Here is a 17,946-nt window from a genome sequence, read left to right on the forward strand (position 1 = left end):
TCACTCAGTTTATAATTTAGGTATTATTTTAGAGTGGATGAGATGTAATAAATTCTATCGCAATTAAACAACTCCAATTGTGCTCAATAAAAATACAACAATTAAATCAGTCCTTTGAGCTGAGCTGTGTGGAAACATTCAGGGTATTGTTTGCTTTGCTGGTGGGAGACAATACTGTCCCCTCTGAGTTCCTGAACTGTGTGCGCAGGTGACAGAAAGGGCCTTCTGTAGTTTCAAAGCACTGTCTTAATAACCAACCATCTAGAGCAACAGTATTCTTTTCTTCCTCTAATTTTGAAAGGAATCACAGAATGCTTTGCAATGTTTCCATTTTCTGTTTGTTCTTGAAATCATTAAGACCCTAGTCTAATGATGTACCCTAATTACGAGTATACGAGATCTGACAATTAAGTTTGCGAACTTATCCTAGAAAAAGTGCTGCACATACCTCATTGCTGAATATCACTATGGTCACTTTTGAAGCACTCCCCTTGAGAAGCTATGCACCAACACCAGCACCTAGTCCACCCTTCAAAGCAATTTTGGAATTCTTTTTCTGGCAAGGCCATCAGAACTGTCGTATTATCCTTGATGTTCTGAATGTCATCAAAATGTCTTCCTTTCGATATTTCCTTTATCTTCAGGTAAAGAAAGAAGTCATTGGGGACCAGATCAGGTGAGTAGGCAGGGTGTTCCAATACAGTTATTTGTTTACTGGCTAAAAACTCCCTCACAGACAGTGCCCTGTGAGCTGGTGCATTGTCGTGATGCAGGAGCCATGAATTGTTGGCGAAAAGTTCAGGTCGTCTAACTTTTTCACGCAGCCTTTTCAGCGCTTCCAAATAGTAAACTTGGTTAACTGTTTGTCCAGTTGGTACACATTCTTAATGAATAATCCCTCTGATATGAAAAAAGTGTAGCAACATCGTTTTGACCCTTGATTTGGACTGACGGAACTTTTCTGGTCATAGAGAATTGGCTGACTTCCATTGTGTACTTTGATGCTTTGTTTCAGAATCGTATTGGTACATCCATGTTGCATCACCAGTGATAACATGGCCCAAAATATCGTCTTGCTTCTCCAAAAGGTCTTGGCAAACTTCGATTCTCCTTTGCTTTTGTTTATCGGTGAGCTCCTTGGGACCATTTTTGCACATACCTTTCTCATGCCAAGATTTTCAGTTAAGGTTTCCCTAACTGTTTCTCTATCGATGTTTACTTGGTCTGCTATGCTTCTCAATCAGCTGACAATTTTGACATACAATTCGACAAATTTTTGCAGTTTTTGTCAGTCCTCCTTGTTACTGGCTGCCCTGACCTCTCTTTATCAGTGATGTGTTCTCTCTCCTCAGAAAAATGTTTAATCCATTTGTACACTGCCATTTTCTTCCTGGCATTATCCCCATAAACTTGGACTAACATGTCCCTAATTTCACATCCACTCTTGCCAAGTTTAACAAGAAATTTAATGTTTGTTCATTGCTCTAATTCAAGCTTAGACATTCTCGTGATGGCACACAACAACACACAACAATAATGAACACCAGTCAGCAAGACATTGCCACAGGTCGACAGGAACACAACTGTGAGACACTGATGTACCAAGGTTATGAAACCTTACTGAGCTGTTTGTACAGTGCTGCCAATGTAAGCGCATGGTGGCAAGTTCGTGAACTTAATTGTCGGACCTACATATATTCTAAGGTCTACTGTGAAAATCCATAGAAAAAAGACTAAAGGGATATAGGATAAAAAAAAAAGAGAGAGACAAAAATCCCTTCCTCCATGGAGCTTACATTATAGAGGCTGGCAATAAACACAATAAATATGTAAAATATAGTAAGTTAGGTGTCTTTAAGGACTATGGAGAAAAATGAAACCTTGAAAGGGAGCAGGTCATCTGGTAGGAGAAAAGGAAGCATTTGGGTAACTACTGGAAGTAGATGAGGGAGCAAGCTATGCAAATACGGGTCAGAAGGATATCCCAGACAGAGGGGGCAGCAAATGCAGAGATCCTGAGGCTGGAGGAATGGCAGGGCGGCCAAGTTGCAGGAAGGAAGTCAGAGCTGTAGGGAGGGCGGTGGAGAGACTGCAGAAGTAATGGATGGGGGAGGCTGTGAGCTTTGTCTGGTCTCACATGTCACTGTAAGGGCTTGGGCTTTCACTATTCTGAGCAGAGCAATGACCTATGTGATGTATTTGACAGGCTCACTCCGGCTACTTGGCTGAGCATAAACCGAAACGGGGCAAGGTGCCAATAGAACAGAAAATCAAATTCTGCCATGCAGATTTGATGGTAAAATAACTAAGCAATAAAGGGTTGATTTCTGCTCAAATTAACGGAGACAGAATTCTTGTGGAGTGACTACTATTTACGATCTTACTTTAGGTTTTCTACTTTAATGGGTTTTCAGATCGATCCACTTGCTTTGGTGAACCTGAGTGTCAGGTTTATTGACTTTATTTCATTTACTCATTCAACAGTTTATGATCAGTCACTAAATATCCAATAGTGAACAAAATAAGTCTGGTAATTGCCCTCATGGAACTTACATCAATGAAAAATCACTAGACATGTATTTATTAAATCATAGTGCGTAAGGAGCAGGTCTAGAGTCTATATGCAGTGGTTCCCACGGTCCTGTGTTCTTCTGCATCTCCAGAAGCTTTGCACTTAAAAAAAGGGCGGGGCCAGTGGGTGGGAGGCAACAGGCCAAGTTATACTGTGCTCATGCCAGTTCAAAGAAATTGTATTTCTGCTGTACTACCGCTACCAGCCAAAACACCCTGGCAGAGGAGCAGGCTATTCCTCAGTGAGTCATTAACAATTACGATCATTTCATTGAGATTCTAATGTCATGGTCATCAGGATTGATGGGGATCCTTGGCATATGAATGTTTTAATTTTTTATTCTCTCCTACGATGATGTGATATGGAGGACCAGGCTGTTGGTGGTGACTGTGACCTTGGGAAGGGATGAGCAGGGTGGATACAAGGGAACAGTCTCCCTCCCTGGGCTTTTAGACTGCTCTAGGTTGATATTGGACCACCCTAAGGTCTGTGTGGCTAACCTTCTGAGGTTACCATCTCTATGGTCTCCTAATTTTACATAGAACAAAGCTAAAGTCCACAGGGTGAATGACTTATTTGGAGCCAATCGAGGCCAAAGTTGACAGACTAGAATTTCATATCTTTCAGGGACCAACATATTTGGGAAAATTTTTCTTCCCTCCTTCCCTCCATTCCTTAATAAATATTCTTGACTATACTTTACCCCTTTATTTTTCAGAATGAATTCTCTTCCAACTTCCAACTCTATTTTGCTCTTGGGAAGTCCACTCTGATTGCCAACTGGGTGAATCACTTCAGAAGAAATAGATAGCTGAGCATGTTGGTCATTCATTTTGTGGGCAGCACCTGTGAAAGCATGACATCATGTCCGTGATACATTCCTTCATCAGTGAATTACAAACTATGGTGATGGAATCAAACTTTTCAATTCATTCAGAAAATTTTTGTTAGAAATTAGTTATTCTGTCTTCTGCTCATGTGGCTATTTTTCTCTTGTTCCAATCTAAACCCTGTATGTCTCACCTACATATCTACCTACCTCTTTCACTCACAGAATTAAATTTCCTTCCTCTCACCTTCTCTCCCACCCTCCCTTCCTTCGCTCCTTCCCTCCTCCTCTCTTAGCTTTCTTCTGTCACCAAATGTTAATTTCGTACCTTTATGTGCCAGGGCAGTATTCTAGGCGGTGAGGGTACAATAATGGACAAAATGAACAAAAATCCTTAACCTCACAGAGTTTTCGTGTTATTGGAGAATGGGGGAGGACCACCCTCAGGTCCTAACGAGTAACTAACCAAATAAAAGATGATGATAAGTTCTATGAAGAAGTATAAAGTAGAGAAAGAAGGTAGGCAGTGTGTGTATGTGTGTAAGAACTGTTAGGATTTAAAAATTGTAGTCTGGGAAAGCTGCCCTGAGAAAGGAACATTTGTATAAATCCCTGAAGGAGGGAGCGAGGCCGATGTCCGAGGGGAAGTATTCCAGTCGAAGAAAAATAAGTACAAGGCCTCTAAGGCAGCCTGTGCCTCTCAACTCTTGCTCCTCCTACTCAATTCAACAACCACTTACTGAGCACATTCATTACAGTATGTTTATAGGTTGCCTGTTCCATGCCGGGCACTGTCCTGGGGGTATAGGAGTGAGTCAGGCAAATAAGGTCATGGCTCCCATAGATATGATGTTCCAGTCGAGAAAGGTAGATAAATAAACAAGAAACACGTGGAACAGTAATAAATGTCATGCAGAACGATGTGATAAGGTGACAGTGTGGCTCTTTAGGTTGAGTGGTCAGGGACTCTGTATTAGTTAGAGTAACTCTAGCTGCCGTAACAAAGAAATCCCATTAAACGCAGTTTACTTCTCACTCATGGAACAGCCCAGTATGAATACGGGTTCTTAGTTAGGTAACAAGTGGCTTTCCTCCCTATGGTGATTTGGGGATACAGGCTCCTTTCATCTTGAGGTTGTGTCTTCCCCTATGGCCTCAGAATTCTTTGCTTTTGGCAAGAGGAAGAGGAAAAAGGGTGGAAAAGGCACACGTGTTCTTTTAAAGTTTGGGCCTGACAGTGATACATAGCACTTCCACTCTCTTCTTTTGGCAAGAACTTGGCCACCATGAGCCCGCATGGTCACACTGGGAATCAGGTGGGGATAGAAAGCCAACCCCTGCTCCGGAAGGGGGAGCATGAACTTGCAGGACAGGTGGCCATCTCCACAAGACACTCCCAGGAGGAGCCAGCCATGTGGAGATCAGAAAAAAACATTCCAGGCCGAGGGAACTGCTGAGGTAATACAGGTTGTAAGCCGGGAACAAAGTTGAGTGAGTATGGAAGGGAAGGAAGACCAGCGGGCTGCAGGGGGAGTCGTACGAGACGGAGCAGAAGGTGAAGGCCGGGCCACTTCGTATCTGGGCTCCATAGGACAGAACGTTAGCTTGGGCTTCTATTGAGTGCTACTAACCTGAAAATAAGAGGACCAAATGAAAGGCGACAGCATTTACTGGAGATCAAAAAGAATAGCTATTTGGGAAGCACTGATTCAGGCTGAGGCCCAAATAGTGTTCTGATTAGGAGGCAAAGACAAGGGGTATTTATGAGAAAGGGAACGGGAACAATTACATTAGTACAAGGAAGGCATTTCTATTACCGTGTTTCCCTGAAAATAAGACCTAGCCGGACAATCAGCTCTAATGTGTCTTTTGGAGCAAAAATTAATACCTGGTATTATGTTATATATTATGTTATATTACATAAGACCTGGTCTCATATTATAGTAACATAAGACCAGGTCTCGTATTAATTTTTGCTCCAGAAGACGCATTAGAGCTGATTGTCCGGCTAGGTCTTATTTTCGGGGAAACAGGGTGGGTGGTGATAAGCTAACACAGTGACACTGATTCTAAACAATGTTTTTAATTTTCGGTCAGGTAGTCATCAGTCTGATAGTCATATCTGCTTTCTCGTTATCCTTGCAAACAGTTCTTTGGGACACAATGTTGCTTCAGGCCTGGACCAACGGTTATTATGCCCTGTTTTAATATTCCAAGGGTTTGAGGCATAAGACAGGCAAGGCAGTTCCTCTGGGATGGCGGCTCCGACTCCCAGCTTGCAGTGGCTCCGTTTATTTATTTATTTTGTTTACAGTGCATTGGGAGGCCAGCGGAGGGACATGGTATCATGGATATTTTTGAACGATCAAAATCAGCTTGGTGTGTGGAAAAAGGATGTAGGGGAGCTGGCATGGGGGCAGGGCACTTGTTAGAGGCTATTGCGATGTCCCAAGCAAGAGATGGAGGTGGCGTGGTGGGGGCGGTGGCATGGGGGGGGCGTGAAGGGGGCGGTGGCGCGGGGGTGTGGTGGGGGGGGCGGTGGCGTGGAGGGGGCCGGTAGCGGTGGAAGTGTGGGCTTTGGACGGATGGAGAACTTGCTGAGGAATTGAATGTGGGGGTTGAAGGACAGGTGGGCACTGAGGATGACTCCTAGTTTTGGGCTTTAGGAAGCCAGAAGGATGGTGAGGGCTGTTCACTGAGATGGGGCCGGGGGACGGGCCAGCAGGTTTTGAGGGGAATTAAGAGTTCTGTTTTGGACGTGAGATATTTACGATACAAGGTATGTACAGGGGGTGATGGTAACTGTGTGAGATCTACCCTGTTCTAGGAGCAGCTGGGGAGCCCAACTGCTACTTAGCTGCGTGACCTTGAACGCGTTATTTTAACTCTGGCTCCATTTTCGCATTTATAAAATGTGGATAATAAAAAGAAAAGTGTCTTATAGGTAGCTGAGAGAATAATAAGATAAAGCATGGAAAACAAAGACACTTAGCACAGTGGTTGGCATACAGTAAGCACTGATAAATTAGCTATTATTGTTAGGTGCTTTGCTGTGTATGCACACGTTTGTATGTGTCTGACTGTGCCTGCTTTTCAGAATTCAACTGTTCTCGCCTGGGGCTTGAACCCAGGTGTGCCCCTGGGTACTGAGCGAGTTTGATGGATGCGGATGATCTCTGGATAAGGGGACAGATATGTGAGGTTCTTTCTGCGTGTGTGGTGAGGGTGTGCGAGTAAGTAGGGTGAACACGTGGGCATGAGTTCTCTCTGGGAGCATTTTTCTGTGTGTGTGAAGTGGATGAAAGCAGAGTCGCTAGCAGCAGGTGTGACTGACTTTCTACCAAGGTGACGAATGCTCCTCACGCACATCCAGAGGTGTTCAGTCTGGCCAGACTGATGACGTCAACTGAATCATACACGCCCAATTATGATTTTATTCCCAAAGAGAATTGTTATTTTAATGATGTGTTTTTAGGTGCTGAAAGCGCCTAATAAAAACAGCTGCTATCTTTCAAACAAACAGATCTGTAGGCTGACAAAGTAGAATAAATTCAGGAACAACCGAGGAATACTTGGCAGCCGGGGGACAGGAGGCCGAGCGGAAGGGCTGTGGTTCTGGATTTGGCCCTCCTGCACATGCAGTTCTGGTTCCGCTACTTACTTACTAGCTGTGCGATCTTGGGCAGTTTACCTAAGCAATCTGTGCCTCAATTTCTCATCTGTAAAATGGGAATGGGACTAGCAGTACCTATAGGAAGCTGTGTGGGGATTAAGAGATCATACACATAAAGAATTTAAAGGAGGAGCTGGCATGCGGTTGCCATTAACAGTGTTATTGCTATTCCTCACTGAGCTGGAGAAAGAGGTAGGGAGTGGGGCACTGCTAATGGAAACAAGAGAGTCTTATTCATCAGCTACACTAGGGAGACGAGGACGAGAGTCTTATTCATCAGCTACACTAGGGAGACGAGGACGGCAAAGCAAGAGAGTTGGTAGCTGTCACCCCTGCAACCCCCTGCAACCCGAAGAGGAAGCTGAGGGGGGCCCTGGCAGGCTGAGGGGGGCTCGGCAGGCTGGGCCCAGGGTTGGTGAGCACAGCTGTCTTTGCAGGGAAGCTGAGTTTTTGGGGGGCGGGCGAGGTGGATGTGGGCAGGGGAGGAAGAGCTGCTGCTGAGATCAGCGGGGCCTGAGAGGTCCAGTCCATGGAGCTCTCAGAGTCTTTGCAGAGAGCATTTTCCTGTGGTTGCCTCAGCTGTCAGCAGCTGCTGCTCCTGCGTGGGCTGTGAGCCCTGGGTGGGGTGGGGCTTCCTAGTGGGGATGCCGGGATGTCCCTGTGTAGCTCACATTTCTGCTCCCCTCTCCTCATCCCTGCTGCCCAGGGTCAAGGGATCTTGCCCATGAGAACTGCCCACAGCCAGCTCTCCTGACTCCTCATGACCGTCGCCTGCCTTGCAGGCAGCTGGTGTCCCTTCTGCGACATGTTTCAGAAGGTCTGAGTAGAACAACTGACTTTCTCACTTACACGTTTGTAGTCACACAACAGCCTAGCCCACTGTCCCTCGATGTCCTTCCTTAAGGAAAGAAGAGTCTGTAAGACTGTGCCTTTCTGGGACTCTGTTCCATCCTTGTGTTTACACCTTATGTCTCTCTGTCTGGTCTGCAAAAGATGGTTTGCAGCCAAAGACGGGTAAGATATCTCATGGGAGATACAACCTAAGCCAGGCGGAACCCAGTGGGGACCCCCAATAAGCTGCCTTAGAAAATATGAGAAGGGGCCGTGCCTCCCTTTCCCCCTGCCTGGGAAAGTCTGTTGCCGGCTCTGGCTTTTCCCTTGCACCTGTTTGTGAGAGAAGTCATGAAGACAATAAAGATCAGTTCTCTCCACTTATCTTAACGGAGCTGTTACAATATGAGAGGCTTGACCCTGAGAAGGTACATACCTTAGGTAAGACATCATGGGACCTTGTACTTCGGCTGTTTACAGACAAAGGGTGATTGGAATAGACATTTTTCTGCTATGATGTATGAGTCTCACAGACCTTGTAAGAAACAATGTTACTTTCTTGTATTTGTATACCTATCAATAAAAACCTTCAGGCGGCCTTATTCTGGGCTCCAGTCCTCTGAGACTGAGAGATCCCTGGCCTTCTGAGAGATTTAACTGCATTAAGTCTCTGTTTGTTCCTTTCTTAAAAACTTAACCCAAACTGCCCCTTCTCGCACCCTCACTGCCCTTGTTGCGCTGGATGCGACACATGTTTCCTTGCCCTGTTGCCCCCTGTAACCAGGTGGCAGCCCCGAATAACTGAGTTCCATGTATTGAACTGGCTTTCTGGTGCCAGGTACTATGCTAAAGGCTTTATCAGTGTGTCATTCAATGCATTGCTGCCCTAGATAAGGAGATGGGTCATACAGCTACACATAGGCATGGCAGGGAGTTCAAGCTCAGGGCTCTGTGGAGCTAAGTCCCTCGTCCCCATTGCTGCACTGTCTTGCCCCCTTGAGCCAACAGAGGGACATTTCGCTCTTTTGGATGGTTTCCGTCCTTCACCAGCACTGGCTCTCAGGAGAGTCTGCATTCACGTCAGTGACATGGAATGGGCAGAAGTAATAGCAGGAATCCTTGGCAGAGTGTGCCAAGCCTTGCACCCTGGACCTGGCTGTTTTGATTCTTGTTGCCCTGTAGTACAAGCTGAAGTCAAGGAGTGTGTCTCTCTCCATTCTTGAAACATATTTTTTATTGCGTGACCAAGCTCAGACTATTTTTTTTGATACCTTCTCCTCCTCTATGTCTCACATTCATATATAACTTTCAAGCCATTGATTTTATGGTCATTTTCTGATATAAAAATATCTGTACATGTCAATATAACACTTTAATATTATATAACAGATGAAGATAGAAAAGTAATTTATTATAAAATAATATGTATTTTAACATGTAATTGCTCAGACACGATTCAATTAGAAGATGCAGTGGAGTAGGCATGTGCCTGCTTCTATATGGAAAACGACCATGAAAGCGATAGCTAGGAGTATAGACTGGTGTGGGCATTCTGTATTCAAGGCTCAAACATTGAGAAATATTACCATCAGGGTTGTGATTTTATGAAATGGTGAGCAAAACTTGGTACCATTTAAGATGAAATAATAATCTTCTATCAGTTCATATGGCAGTTGCATTCCTAGAAAATTCAATGTGTTTTTAACCCGTGCAAAAAACCCAAAAAACCTTTGTGTTTACATGTAAAATGGAGTTGGTGTCTAGGCTAGGTAATTACAAAGTCTCCCCCGCCCCACCCCCCACTATGTGAGTGACAGAACATTTGAAGTCAGATAGCCCCCCCCCCTCCCCGGGACAGAGCTTCATTGTGTGGGACTGTCCTGTGTTGTACCATGTCCAGAATTCCTGGAGTGCTCCTGGTGACTTCCACCGCTGTGAACCACTTCCTGTTTCCGAATGCTTCTGTACTTCCCTACTGCCAGGGCTGCACCTATGCCCGCTCTAGTTTGAGACAGCCTTGCCCTTATCTCCACCTGTGCATTCTTCAAGGCTCATCTCAGACATCTTCTGCATGAAGCTGTTCTTCATTGTGATGGGTCTGCATCAAACTCCAGTAGCCTTTAGACTCATATTCTGCCTTGGAAAGGGGTTATTTGTATACAGAACCCATTTCCATTTCCCTTAATGCCTTGACTTTATATTACGGATCATTTTATCTCCTCTATCTCCAAGGGATCCAGCACAGAACCTTTCACATGATTTGCAGCCGATACGTGCAGAGGGTGCCAAACAAATGTATACACGTTTTAAGAAAAGGAAAAACTGTATTAAAATCACGCTGATGCTCACCACCGTGAGCACCTCTTGTAATTGGAGAAGTCAAATGTGCCTTGTGTTCATCTTTTTTTATTGGTATATATTGAGTATTACAATTTTAATACAGTTTTTTCCTTTCTTAAAATGTGTATACTTTTTTTTTTGGCACCCTCTGTATTTGATAAACATAATTACTCCAAATGATTCTAACAGAATCTTAATGCACTTGAGAGACTTAATCCATTAAAGCTTCTTTGCATAACTTGATTTTCTAGGTTCTAATATGCATACATTTCTATAGAAAATATTGCTTTTGAAAAATGAAAAGCAAGACAGAGTTGTATGTTGTAAAATGCTTTTAGAATACGAGGTAGTTGATTGTCCTTGTAATTTTGGGTTGCTTCTACCATGTCACTTAATCACAGTTTGAAAGTTGATCCTCTCAAATTACTTCTTTTACCCTTTGCTGGTTCACAGCTTAATTCTCCCTGAATCCAAGATCTGGGGTCCAATATTGTGGGTAGAGTTGTTTAGGATTGGCCATATTAGGGTTAAGATGGGCTAGGACTGAAGAGACCTCTCTCTCTGTCTCTCTGTCTCTCTGTCTGTCTCTTTCATCCTGTATTTCCTGGCTTATTAAACAGTAATAACCTTCATTCATTTTTCCAACAAATAGAAACTGTGCACCTTCCTTGGCCATGGACTCACCAACACTGCTGACGTAGCAGTAAACTAGGCCAACAGAATCCCCGACCTCATGGGGCTTACAGTCTGGTGACCATAATAACAGATTTTTGAGCATTTGTCATATGCCAGGCTCTAAGTCAAGTACTTTATACGTATTATTTTGTTTAATTCTTATAAAACCTCTATAATACTACTACTATCTTGATGGAAATTAAGGGAACTGAGTCTCAGAGAGGTGAGGTGAGTTGCCCAAGGTCTCCCAGATAGTTAGGAATGGATTCGGGCTCTACATACCTCCATCCCTTTTGGTAACTTAACCATGTAGCTTTTACCTTTATTCTTATTACCATGCATTACTTATGTAATTTTGGAATTTGTCTGATCCTCTAAACCTCCATGGGAAAGTACCCAAGCGATACTTCTAAGGATACCAGTGTGTTGAATAAAGACCGGATCCATCTGGAGATTTGTCAATGCTTAGGGACATAGGGCAGAGGAAGGAGATAGGGGGTAAGAGATGGGGTGAGGGGAGTTCCGTATGTCAGAGGAAGCTGATAGCTAACCAGAGGAAGATTAGATCTCCAAGGTGGGGTAAGTGTCCTTCCTGATAATGCCACAACTGCTTGTCATAACATGGGTATGTCATAACATGATGGAAGGGGCTGGGGGCTGGGGGTTGAAAGTGGGAGGAAATCAGCTGTTTCAGGGTGTAAAATCTCAGGGGTTTCTGGTATACATGAGCCTAGTTCAGAATATGTCCCTTTGAATTAGGCTGGAGATATCCATAGGGCCTTTCTGGTGATTCTGTAAGCATGTTACCTATTGCCATCTAACAAAGGAGCAGGTTTAGGGGATGGAAGCCACGTTGAGTCTGGAGTGACTGTAGAATGTGAGGGGGAGATACTCTCTGGGTTCAGAGAAAGACAGCTGGGTCAGGGACCCATACATACTGTGGGGCCTGAAGCCAGGAGAGGAAATGAGAGCGTTTAGGAACAGGAAGAAGAGAGGTGGGCTTAGGAGAGTGCTCCAAGGGGTGAGCAGAGGATCGGGAAGCAAGAGGAGAAGGAGGAGGGGTTAGACAGGTGGGAGGAAAACCAGGAGACCAAGGAGTTAGAAATTCCCAAAGTGAGGATGGGTGTCAATTAAATGTATTTAATTAACTGTCTACTATTCCATTTTAAATGATTCTCTAATTTGTGTTGTGTTGAAACCCCTCTCTGACAACCCTACATTTTAAGCAAAATTCTGTTATAAATTGTTTGGGAGCATGAAGGAGAATCCACAGAGTTCCATATTTAAGGCAGTATGAATCAGAGAGGGGACAGGAAATCGCCTCACGAAGCCGCACCGGAAGCGCAAGCCCAGGAGGGACAAGGGGCGCAGGTGGGAGCAGCAGGTTTAGGGCGGAGAGCACAGCAGAGCCAGCATCCCCGGAAGCACGGCTAGCCTGGCCAGGGAAGTGGATGATGGACAAATTCCTTTCCCCAAATCCACCAGTGGAAAGAGTTTTGAGGAGGGGAGGGCCAGACCGCGCTGTCGGGTGCAGAGCTGCTTTTCGGGCAGGCGTGCTTCAAAGCAGAAAGGAAGCCCCAATGCATGGGGACGGTGACAGCGTCCTCCCCACAGCAGTGCCCAGCCTCCCTCCCCACACGGGATGACTAAGAATTTCCTTCTGAGGCTCATGCTTCATCAGCCCCATTCTGTTCTGAAAGGTAAACGGACCACTTCCACTTTTGACCACTGCCTGCTACTGGAAAGGTAGTGAGAGTTTCCCGGGGGACCCAGTCTGTTTAGTCTGACCGCGCAGTGGAAGAGTCTGATGCAGCGCCGCCTGCTGGAGGCTGTGGGTCCAGGATGCAGCGCACGCCCAGCCTCTCGGCTCCTCCCTGCGGACTGTGTGGTTTGGCTCCCCTTGGTGGCTGCGACGGGAACAAGCAGCCTAACTGGTTACGGTGATGGAAGGAGGCCCAGTGCCAAGTCTGGAACTCGCTTCTCCCGGTGCTTCCTGGCGCTGGAGCTTGCCCCTCCTTGCGGGAAACATCTGGGGAAGCTGCATTTCTGATTGATGGCCAGCAGAGAGATCTTTGAGCCTAGAGGACAACTTCTGTGGCCAAATCAGTTTTTGTAGATTATCTGCGACATGATACTCCTGTGTTTGGCTAGAGCCCTGGGTCACGTGAAAGTGAGGAAAACCCATTTCTGGCTACACTCATTTTTTTTTTTTTGGACAATGTCGAAGATGTGAAGAGACAGACTAAGAACAGATGTGGCAGAAGGATAGGTCCCAGCGTAGCTCCATCTTGGCAGATGGCTGGCTGCCCTCCAGATCGCGGATGTGGTGTAGGGAGAATCATCTTGTCTTTAAGGGGCAGGCTTATTAGGGCAAAGGACAAAATGCATTGCATTATGGAATCTCGTCAGGAGGTTCTAGTAAATGCGACAATACCAACTTTTCATGACTAATGTAATGAAGCTTTGCCCTTGATACCTTCAGAAACCTCTAAATATTTTTGGTAAATGGAACAAAATGGTTTATTAAATTTTAAAGCTCTACAGAAAAATAAAAAGATACATTCACAATGGCCACAGAAAATATGAAATACTTAAGAATAAGTTTTTTTTTTTTAAGAATAAATTTAACAAGAAGTGTGTAGGATATTTAGTTTTATAAAATTTTCAGAATTACAGAAAATAAGCTTTCAATATGTAGAAAGACAAACAATATTCTTGGATGGGGCAACTCAATGTCGTCAAGCTAACTATTCTTCCCCAATTGATTTATGGACATAAGACAATTCTAATTGATATTCCAATGGAATTAAAATACTTCTAAATTTTCAAAGTGATTCTAAAGTTCTTAGAGAAAAATATATGTGAGAATAACAATTTAAAATAATGAGGGAAATTTGAATATCGAGTTATTTAAGCCTATTATGAAGCTATAATAATTTTAAAAACATTACTAGGAACAAAAGTAGATAGCTCAGTGGAACAAAGTAGAAAGCTCAGACACAGACTTAGGTATAGATATAAAAAATTAGTGATAAACGATTTTCAAATCAAATGGATTATGGAATAAATAAATAAGTACTGTTGTGATAATGGCCCACTATTTGGTAAAAAAAAAAGTTACCAGAAACATTATACCAAAATCCAGAAGGATAAGAGTTAAATACAAGATAATGAAATTTTATATTAAAAAATTATAAGAACATGTAGATGAGTCTAAGCAAGAAAACAAAAGTGTAAATCATGAAGGAGAAGATAATTGATAAATGTGTCTAAATAAACATGGAATTTCTATATGTAAAACAAAATAACACAAAAAATGAGAAAAACCAGAAACAAAAGACAAGTGAATAAGTAAAATATTTGTAATGTATATAACTGACGAAGGATTAATATTTCTAATATATAAAATGCTCTTAAAAATCAATAAGAAAATGATGAACACTTCCGTAAAAACAAGCAAGATCATGAGCAGGCCATCCAAAAAACATTTTCTGTCTTTGCCTGACTCTACTTCTTAGCATCAATGGATATTTTTGACCATGCCCTCTCCTTCCAAACACTGTGGTCTCTTGGCTTTGCTGATACACACTCCCCTGTTCATCTTGCATCTTTCCGGCTGCTCCTTTTCTGTCTATTTTGTTAGTTCCTCCTTTTCTACCTGGCTTCCTTAAGACTCTTCTCCTCTCATGGTTTAATTTTACCATAAGCCTATGTCTCTGGCTGTAGTAATTGTCCATGTGCACGTGAGTCACATTTATTTCTCCAGCCACAGAACCATATATCCAACTGCATACTTAACTCTCCACTTGGATGATGTCTCCAAAGCATCTCAAACCCAACACGTGTAAAATTGAACTCATGGACATTCCTCCACAATCGGATTCTCTTCCAGGGACCGTCTCTCAATTTACTACCTTGAAGTAATCCTTGACACTTTTCTCTCCTTTACTCCCTCCCCATTTCATCACTGAGCCCTGACATTTTTTCTCAAACTTGTCCACTTCTACTACCACTGGCCTTCTCTAAGCTGTCAGGACTGTTGTATACAGTTGTGAAGATTACTAATAAGCATTTAAGATTCTTCTGTGTCTTTTCATGGCCTGATACCTTATTTCTTTTTATTGCTGAATAATATTCCATTGTGTGAATGTATCACAGTTTATCTATTCACCTATTGAAGGACGTTTTGGTTGCTTCCAGTTTTTGGTGATTATGAATAAAGGTGCTATAAATGTTTGCATGCAAATTTTTATGTGTACATAAGTGGTTTTTTTTTTTTTTTGCTTTTTGTTGTTGTTGTTTGTACATAAATTTTTAAATCAGTGGGGAAATACCTAGGAGCATGATTGCTGGATCGTATGGTAAGACTGTCTTCGAAGGGCCGTACCATTTTGCAATCCCACCAGCAATGAATGAGAGTTCCTGTTGTTCTGCACCCTCACTAGCATTTGGTGGTGTCAGTGTTTGTTTTTTTTAGCCTTTGTAATAGGTGTGAAATGGTATCTTATTGTTCTTTTAATTTGCAATTCCATAATGACAAAGTTGAGCATCTTTACACATCCAATTGTTGATTTTTAAAATTTCTTTGTATATTTTGATAGAAATTGTTCATTAGACATATATTTTACAAACATTTTCTCCCAAAATGTGGTTTGTCTTTTCATTCTCATAATAGTGCTTTTCACAGAGCAGACATTTTTTTTTTAATTGAGAAATATTGGGGAACAGTGTGTTTTTCCAGGGCCCATCAGCTCCAAGTTGTTGTCTTCAATCTAGTTGCGGAGGGCACAGCTCACTGGCCCATGTAGGAATTGAACCGGCAAGCATGTTGTTGACAGCTTGCTCTCTAACCAACTGAGCCATCCAGCTGCCCCCAGAGCAGACATTTTTAATTTCAAAAATGTCCAACTTAATCAATATTTTCTTTCATGGATTATGCTTTTGATGTATTCGATAACTCATTGCCAAATCCAAGATCACATAGCTTTTTTTCTTTTTTCTTCTAAAAGTTTTATAGTATTTCATTTTATATTTGGATTTATGATCCATTTTGAGTAAATCCAGGTTCTTTAAAATTTTTTTTTGCTTATGGATGTCTAATTGTTCCAGGACCATTTGTTAATTAGACTATGTCCGTTGAATTGTCATTGCCATTCTGTCAAAGATCAGCTGAACATCTGTGGAGGATTTTTATTGAGAGTGCCTTGAATCTATAGCTCAAGTATTTTAGCAATGTTGACTCTTCCATCTATCAACATGGAATATCCTTCTATTTCTTCAAATCTTCTTTGATATCTTTCATCAGAGTTTTATAGATTTTGCATGCAGATACTGTATATATTTTGTTAGACTTATACCTAAGTATTTTATTTTTTGGGTGCTATGATAAATTATATTGTGTTTTAAATTTCTAATTCCAATTATTCATTGCTGGTACATAGGAGAGCAATTAGCTTTCATGTATTAACCTTGTAACCTTGCTGTGATTGCTTATTAGTTCCAGGAGTTTTTTGTTGATTTTTAATTTTTTTTTTCTACCTTGACAATCACATTGTTTGTGGACAAAGATTGTTTTATTTTTCCTTTCCCAATATATCTTTTATTTCCATTTCCTGTCTTTGTGCACTAGTTCGGACTCCCAGTATGATGTTGAACAGGAGGGGTGAGTGGGGACATCCTAGCCTCATCTTTTCACTGGCAGCACCCTCCCACCCTCATTTTGCCACAAAACCTTCTATTCTTTTCTTAAAACTCTCAAATCAATTGTCATTTCCTCGAAAAACTTTCCTCAGTTCATAGCACCACCGCTTTCATGGTTCTTTTCATAGTATGAATTTATATTTATTTGTGTGATTATACGATGGCCTGTCTCCCCAACCATTCTGACAGCCTGGCTGGCAGAGCCCAGGTCTGTTTGGGTTCATCCTTTATGTACTGTGCCCAGGACAGTGCCTGGCCCCACAGCAGGTACTCAAGGTGCTCAGTAAATGGTTGGTGCAGGAATGAATTCATTAAAGAATAAATACTGGATTTCATTGGTTCTAAGGAGCAGGCTTTCTCAAAACGTCCCATTTCTGAAATAGAGATGCACTTGCAGTTGGTGGCATTCAGAGTTGATGAAGAACATATAAATTGTTAATCAATACACTATTCTGTTTCACTTGTAATCAAATAAATGGAAATTAAAATAACGAGATGCTGTTTTTCAGTTACCAAACTGACGATTTTTTTTGTATAATGAGTTTTAAAAACAATAATATTGGCAAAGGTGTGAGGAAATAGATATTAATACTTTTTCATGCTACAGTAAGAGTTTACATTGAGATAGTCTTTCTATCTGCATAGTCTTTACCAGATAAGATAAGATAGTCTTTACATCTGCAATTTGGCAATGTATATCTAAAGCAGGGGTGTCCAAACTGCAGCCCGTGGGCCAACTGCGGCCCGCAATCCATTTTTAAGTGGCCCGCAGCAAATTCCAAAAATATATTTACTTTACTTAAATAAACCAGATAAGGCAATACATACTTCACCTCGGGTGAGTGGCTCAGCTGTTTGTATATTTTACCGCATATGGCCCTTGGTGAAAAACGGTGAAAAAAGTTTGGACACCCCTGATCTAAAATCTTAAAAATATTAATATCCTGTAGGTCATTCAATTTCTAACAATTTTTCTAAGGAAATAATTAGGGATGTTTAAAAAGATTTCTGCCAATAATTCTCACTGGATGACATTTTATAATACTGAAAAATTGACTTATGATAATCTGTAAAATGGGATACAATCCAGTCATAAATATGTACATTCTCAAACAATTCTTAAGGATATGGAAAAATATTTACAATACAATGTTTCCCAATAGGCTATAAGCTCTATGAGGTCTGGAAGCACGAATATTATATTCAATATGTATTCAACATGTAACACAGTACCGACATAAATATTTGTTGAATATGGAAGTAAAAAACATATTAAACTTATGGATGATACCAATTTTAAGTTAAAAAAAATGACTGTGGGGACAC

At 42.2% G+C, this 17,946-nt stretch overlaps 1 pseudogene across 1 annotated transcript in view; it reads left to right on the forward strand.

The window, feature by feature from the left end:
• The window catches only part of LOC308501822 (putative tetratricopeptide repeat protein 41), a 59,929-nt pseudogene that overhangs the window by 17,587 nt on the left and 24,396 nt on the right, over positions 1 to 17,946 (forward strand). Inside the window, exon 8 of the transcript in view lies at positions 3,384 to 3,478. The product of the transcript in view is annotated as a putative tetratricopeptide repeat protein 41 (transcript). The remainder of the gene's footprint in view (positions 1 to 3,383; positions 3,479 to 17,946) is intronic.

Source organism: Rhinolophus hipposideros, assembly GCF_964194185.1.
Source record: "Rhinolophus hipposideros genome assembly, chromosome: 9".
NCBI classification, from domain to species: domain Eukaryota; kingdom Metazoa; phylum Chordata; class Mammalia; order Chiroptera; family Rhinolophidae; genus Rhinolophus; species Rhinolophus hipposideros.